This window comes from Helianthus annuus, chromosome 1 (assembly GCF_002127325.2).
Source record: "Helianthus annuus cultivar XRQ/B chromosome 1, HanXRQr2.0-SUNRISE, whole genome shotgun sequence".
NCBI lineage: Eukaryota > Viridiplantae > Streptophyta > Magnoliopsida > Asterales > Asteraceae > Helianthus > Helianthus annuus.
The window spans coordinates 64116180-64122179 of NC_035433.2; positions in this window are offsets into that span (position 1 = coordinate 64116180).

The following is a 6000-nucleotide window of genomic DNA, read 5'->3' on the forward strand; positions in this document are numbered from 1 at the left end:
ATCTCGAATGAAGATTTTGCCAATCTGTTTTTGGGATACCGCAAAGTGGAACACGCATTTGTAATAGTAATAACAAACAATAATGTATAAAATTGCGTATTTATTTATTTGCAAATGGCCTGCGGCCCGATAGGTTACATAGAGAAATGTAAGAACATGGCTTACATATAACAGCGTCGAAGCTGTTGTGCATTCCATGTGCGTGCGATAGGTTCGCCTTCTAGTGTTTGCAATCTGTATGCGCCTTTCCCTAAGACCTCTTTGATGAGGTAGGGTCCTTCCCACTTGGGGGCGAGTTTGCCTGGGCGCTCGGCATTAGATGCCTCATTGTCGCGTAGGACGTAGTCTCCTGGGTTGAAAGTACAAACGCGGACGCGCGCGTTGTAGTACTTTTCAAGTTTGGATTTATATTTGGCCTCGTTGATGGCAGCGTTTTCGCGCCTTTCTTCCAAGAGGTCCAAATCGATCCTGCGTTCCATGTTGTTGTCTAGTTTTTCAATAGCCAACATTCTAGGAGAGGGGAGACCTACTTCTGCGGGGATCACCGCTTCTGAACCGTAGACTAGGCTGAAGGGTGTTTCCCCATTGCTTGTTTTTGGGCTTGTGCGGTGAGCCCATAAGATACTTGGGAGTTCATCGACCCAGCCACGCCTGGCCGTTCCCAACCGTGCCTTGATCCCTTCGACTAGGCTTTTATTGATACTCTCGACTTGGCCGTTCCCTTGCGGGTGTGCGACTGATGAGAATATGTGCTCAATATGTAGTTCTTCTAGCCATTTTTGAAATTCGTCGGCAGCGAAGTTGGTGCCGTTATCGGTGACAATGCACATTGGTAATCCGAAACGGCAGATGATGTGTTCCCAAATGAACTTTCTTGTTATCATAGCAGTGGTTGAGGCGAGTGGTTTTGCTTCTACCCATTTGGTGAAGTAATCAACCGCCACTATGATAAATTTAACCGCACCTGGAGCGTCAGGGAAAGGTCCCACAACGTCAATTGCCCATTTCTGAAAGGGCCATGCGGTTGTGACGGGGACTAAGTTGTTTTTTGGCCGCAAGGTTTTTGGAGCATGACGTTGACAGTCGATGCACTTGCGCAACTCTTTGACGGCGTCCAGGTGCATGCCGGGCCAGTAATACCCGGCATTCATGATTTTGGCCACTACCATGCGTGGTCCAGCGTGTATGCCACATATGCCCTCGTGTATCTCTCGAATGAGGTATGTGGCATCCTGGGGGTTGACGCATCGTAGTAGTGGCCCGAGGTATGATTTGCGGTATAAGATACCGTCTCCCATTTGATAATGGCACGCTTTGTATTGTAGTTTGCGTGCTTCTGATTTGCTTTCGGGAGTCACACCTGATTGTAGATATGCGATAATAGGTGTCATCCATGATGTTGAACCGTATTGAATGACGTTGACTTGGCGCAGGGGTACCGAAGGATTTTGCAGGATTTCGATGCGTATCTCCTTTGCCAGGTGTTGGAAGCTGGTGGATGCAAGTTTCGATAGTGCATCTGCGGACTTGTTTTCGCTTCGATTAATATGGCGAATATTGAACGAAGCGAATTTGGATTTTAGTTGCAGGACTTGCTCGAGGTAGAGGATCATGATATCCCCCTTTGCGGCATAGTCGCCGCGTACTTGGCCTGCAACTAATAAAGTGTCGACGTGGGCTTCCAGATGTTGCACGCCGATTTTGACTGCTAAACGTAGCCCCGCTAACAGAGCCTCATATTCTGCCTCGTTGTTTGTGCTTTTGAATTCGAGGCGGATTGCATATGTAAGTTCTTGGCCGTCAGGGCTGACGAGTCGCAGACCTGCACCTGCCCCTTCGTCGTTGGAGGCACCATCTGTGAAGAGTGCCCATGTCTCTGAGGAGGGTGGCGTTGGTGCAGGAGTTTGTGCTTCTTCGCATTCTTGGATGCGATTCACCGGTACTTCGGCGGCGAAATCAGCTAAGATCTGGCCTTTAATCGCGGGGCGCGGCTTATAATGTATCGTGTGCGCGCCCAGCTCGATTGCCCATTTCGCTAATCTCCCAGAGATGTCGGGTTTGGAGAGGATCGGGCCGATCCTGTAATTGGTTAGCACTGTGATGACGTGGTTTACGAAGTAGCGTCGCAACCGTCTTGAAGCGTGTACTAATGCTAGCACCAATTTCTCCATTATTGAGTACCTCGTCTCTGGGTCGTTGAGCATCTTGCTGATGTAGTAGATGGGTGTTTGAACCCCCTTTCGCTCCACAATTAGTACCGCACCCACCGCGTTGTCCGCGGCGGATAGGTATAGTATGAGGGGCTCATCCTTGCGTGGTGCGGTTAAAGTTGGGAGTTGTATCAAACACTACTTCATTTCCTGGAAGGCCTGTTCAGCCTCTGCGGTCCACTGGAATTGTTCTTTCTTTGAACAGCTCCGCAGGGTCTTGATGAACGGATAAGACTTAGCTGCCTGGTTGGCTAAGAATCTGTTGAGTGCCGCTAGCCTGCCGGCTAGCCGTTGCATATCCTTCATCGATGAAGGCGATGGCATGCGCTCGATCGCCTGGACTTTCTCCGGGTTTACCTTGAATCCATCTTTAGTCACGATGAACCCAAGGAATTTGCCTTCTTCCATTCCAAACGAGCATTTCCCTGGATTGAGCTTTATGTTAACGCTTCGCAGAGTTTGGAATGTTCTTTCAATATCTGTGAGCATGGTATCTTCTTCCATGCTCATGACGACCAGGTCGTCCATGTAGATTTCGACACTTTTGCTTATTTGGCCGCGGAAAGTGTCGTTCATCAACTTTTGGTAGGTTGAGCCCGCGTTGCGCAACCCAAACGGCATTTTTGTATAGCAGTAATTTCCGGTGGGAGTCCGGAATGCCGTTTTGTCTTCATCCTCGATTGCCATTTGTACTTGATGGTATCCTTTGTAGCAATCGAGGAAACACTTCCACCTGAATGGTGCGAGATTATCGACCTTTTCGTCGATTTCTGGAAGCGCGTAACAATCCTTGGGGCAGGCTTTGTTAAGGTCTTTGTAATCGACGCACATGCGCCAGCCCCTGGACGGTTTTTCTACCATGACTGGGTTGGACAACCAAGTCTGGTATTTAACTTCCCGCAGGATGCCTGCGGAGAGCAGTTCTTCGATCTGCTCTTGCATCGCCTGATTTTTAGCTGACCCAAGGTGGCGTTGGCCTTGAATCACTGGCTTGATACCTGGCATGGTATTCAAGTGATGTTGCGCAATATCACGTGGGACCCCGGTCATGTCTGCGGGTGTCCACGCGAAGATGTCTTGGTTCCTGAAGAGGAGCTGCTTCAGTTGCGCTTTGGTGGTCGGGGACAAGGCGTGACCCAATGTGACCTTTTGTTCTGGGTATCTCGCGTTGAGAACCCATTTTTTGGCTGGTCGTTGGGGGTGGGCCTTGCGACCTTGGTCGGACGTACTTCGTCCGACATCATGACGTCCCTGCGGGCATAGATTATCGCGACCCCCGATTCGGTTGGGAAACCAACCGCAGAGTGGGGGACCGACGTAATCATATTGATATCTCCTTGGGAGTCTCTCCCGAGGAGTACGTCATATCTGGAGGTGTGAGGTAAAACCATGAAGTTTACCTCTTCTGTCCGTGTGCGGTTTCCGCTGGAAAGACGCACAGGGAAAGTAATCTGGCCTAGGGGAAAGACAGTTTCCCCTGCGAACCCGGTTAACGGGTAATCTACTGCTTGCAACCGATCTTTGTCCTCCTGGTCGAACTGGTTGAAGCATTGTTCGTAGATTATATCAGATGTACTGCCCGGGTCGATGAATAGACGCTCGGTGCAGTAGTGTGCCAGTTGGCCTGAAATGACGACGGCGCGCCTACCGCGCGGTCCGCCTCGGACTTTTGGAAAGACGACTTGCTCGTCCTTCCAGTCACATTCCGGCCTTCTTGCCGCTTTTCGCGGCCTGCCCTTGCCTCCGTGGATCATGTGGGTGGAAGCCACGTGCATGGTTCTCTTCCCGGAGGAGGTACCTTCGCCATGAGGGGTAATGCGCTTGGTGGGTTTTTGCCCACCTGGCAAAAGATGTTGCAGTTTCCCCTCCTTTAAGGCGCGCTCAATCTCCAGTCGGAGACTGATGCAGCTGTTGGTGGTGTGGCCCGAGTCCTTGTGGTACTCACAGCAGAGTGTGAGGTCCTGATTTTTCTTGGACTTCATTGGTTGGGCCGGTCGCAAGAACTGTGGGTCCGCAAGGAGGACCTCACTTGGCGACATGGTGATCTCGGTCCAGTTGCGGTCCCGAGATTCTTTTTTTGACGCCCGACTGTCTCGGGCGGGGTTGTAGTTCTTTGGGTCGAACGTGTTGGTTTGCGGGAAGTATGGTTTGGAAATATCGCGATTTCCAACGTCCCGGTTGCGTTTATTGTTACGCTTGGACCCTTGTTGGGATGTTTCGGCTTGGGGTTTTGCCTTTGTCATATGCGGTTCGAGTGACCGCTGTGTCTGGGCGTATTTCTTGACCGCAGTCATGACATCTTCCCATTTTTTGGGCAAGCCCTCCTTGCCAGAGATGGTCATGATCATCTCTCTGTCTTTGACGGCCCGGATGAAGTGGTTTCGTGCCATCTGGTCTGCCACGTCACCTATCTCCAGGCACTCTTTATTATATCGGACGACGAATGCTTCGAGCGATTCGTCGTTCCTTCGCCAGATGTTCATGACGTCACACGAATCTCGTTCGTGTCGTCGTTGCTGGCAAAAATGTGCGAGGAACTTGGTACGCAAGTCCTCGAATGAATCCAGTGATCCCACTGGCAAAGAATCGAACCATGCCCTGGCCAGGCCCGTAAGGGTCTGGGGGAAAAAATTACACCAAGTGGGTTCATCCCACTGGCCGTTGATGCCCGCGCCCATGAAGACGTTCATGTGGTCGTCCGGGTCGGTCGAACCACTGTATTTCCCAACGTTGAATGGGAACTTTGTCGTGGTGACATGGGCGTTGGCAATCCGCGTGCCGAACTTGGAATTTTCGGCCGCTGCCTTTGGCCTGTATGGTTCGTTCGCAGGGCGCTTTGCCGCCCTAAGGTATGTGTTGCGGGGATGACTGGGAGGAACATAGTTGCGTCCTCCCGGTCTGCTACTGGTGTCATGCGAATCACCGCGGTAGCTATGGTCGTCAGGGTCGGTATGACCGTACCCTTCGGTGTATGGTTGTGGGCCCAATCGGCTCTGAATGCCTGGGCCGCGTCTGGAGGTTGATCGCCTCCCGTCCTCGCCGTGGGGGCCAAGGCGGGTATGTACCGGTCCTCTGGTGTGGGACCCGTATGAGGAATCATCCTCGTTGAGGGTGTGGACCGAACAGTAAGACGATCCCCGTTCTTCACGCCGGCTTCTTGAAGCCGGGCGTGAATGTATCCTGCCGTCGTATTGTAAAATACGCTCAACAGGGGTGTGCGGTGCTGGGGGAAGCCCAGCTCGTATATTCGCTTCAGTACAAGCGCGGTTGTATGCTGCAGTCAGTGTAGCTGCCTGCTGCTCGTACCAGGCATGAATGGTCGTGCCTGGTGGGATCACAGATGGGAACTGTGATAAGTCATGTCCGAACATAAAGGAGGGGCTCCTTTGTGTGGACGTGCCAATGTGTCCGGGTTGGGAGGTCGAGGCATTGACCTCTACCGGGTTTGGGATTGGAGGATTTTGGTTATCCGCAATGTTGTTTTGATGATCAGTCATGATCGTGAGAGAGGAAAAAGGATGGTTTAGAAAATGCTAAGAGTAGCGGTGGGCGCCAATGATGAAACAATGGTTAACCGGGCAGGGTTAACACACTGGTCTCGTCAAGAAGGGTTAATCCCTTCCTCTCGAGGATCGCTGGCTGGATCACCGGTGGTTGATCTCCTGCACAAGGAAACAAGCCGTGACTCGTAACAAGGAGGATGGGGTGGGGGGTGCTCCTTGTTACCACTCTCCGGCGTGAGAATCAGTAGTTTGCTTGGGAAGCAAAGTAAGATCGTAGTAGTAGTGAG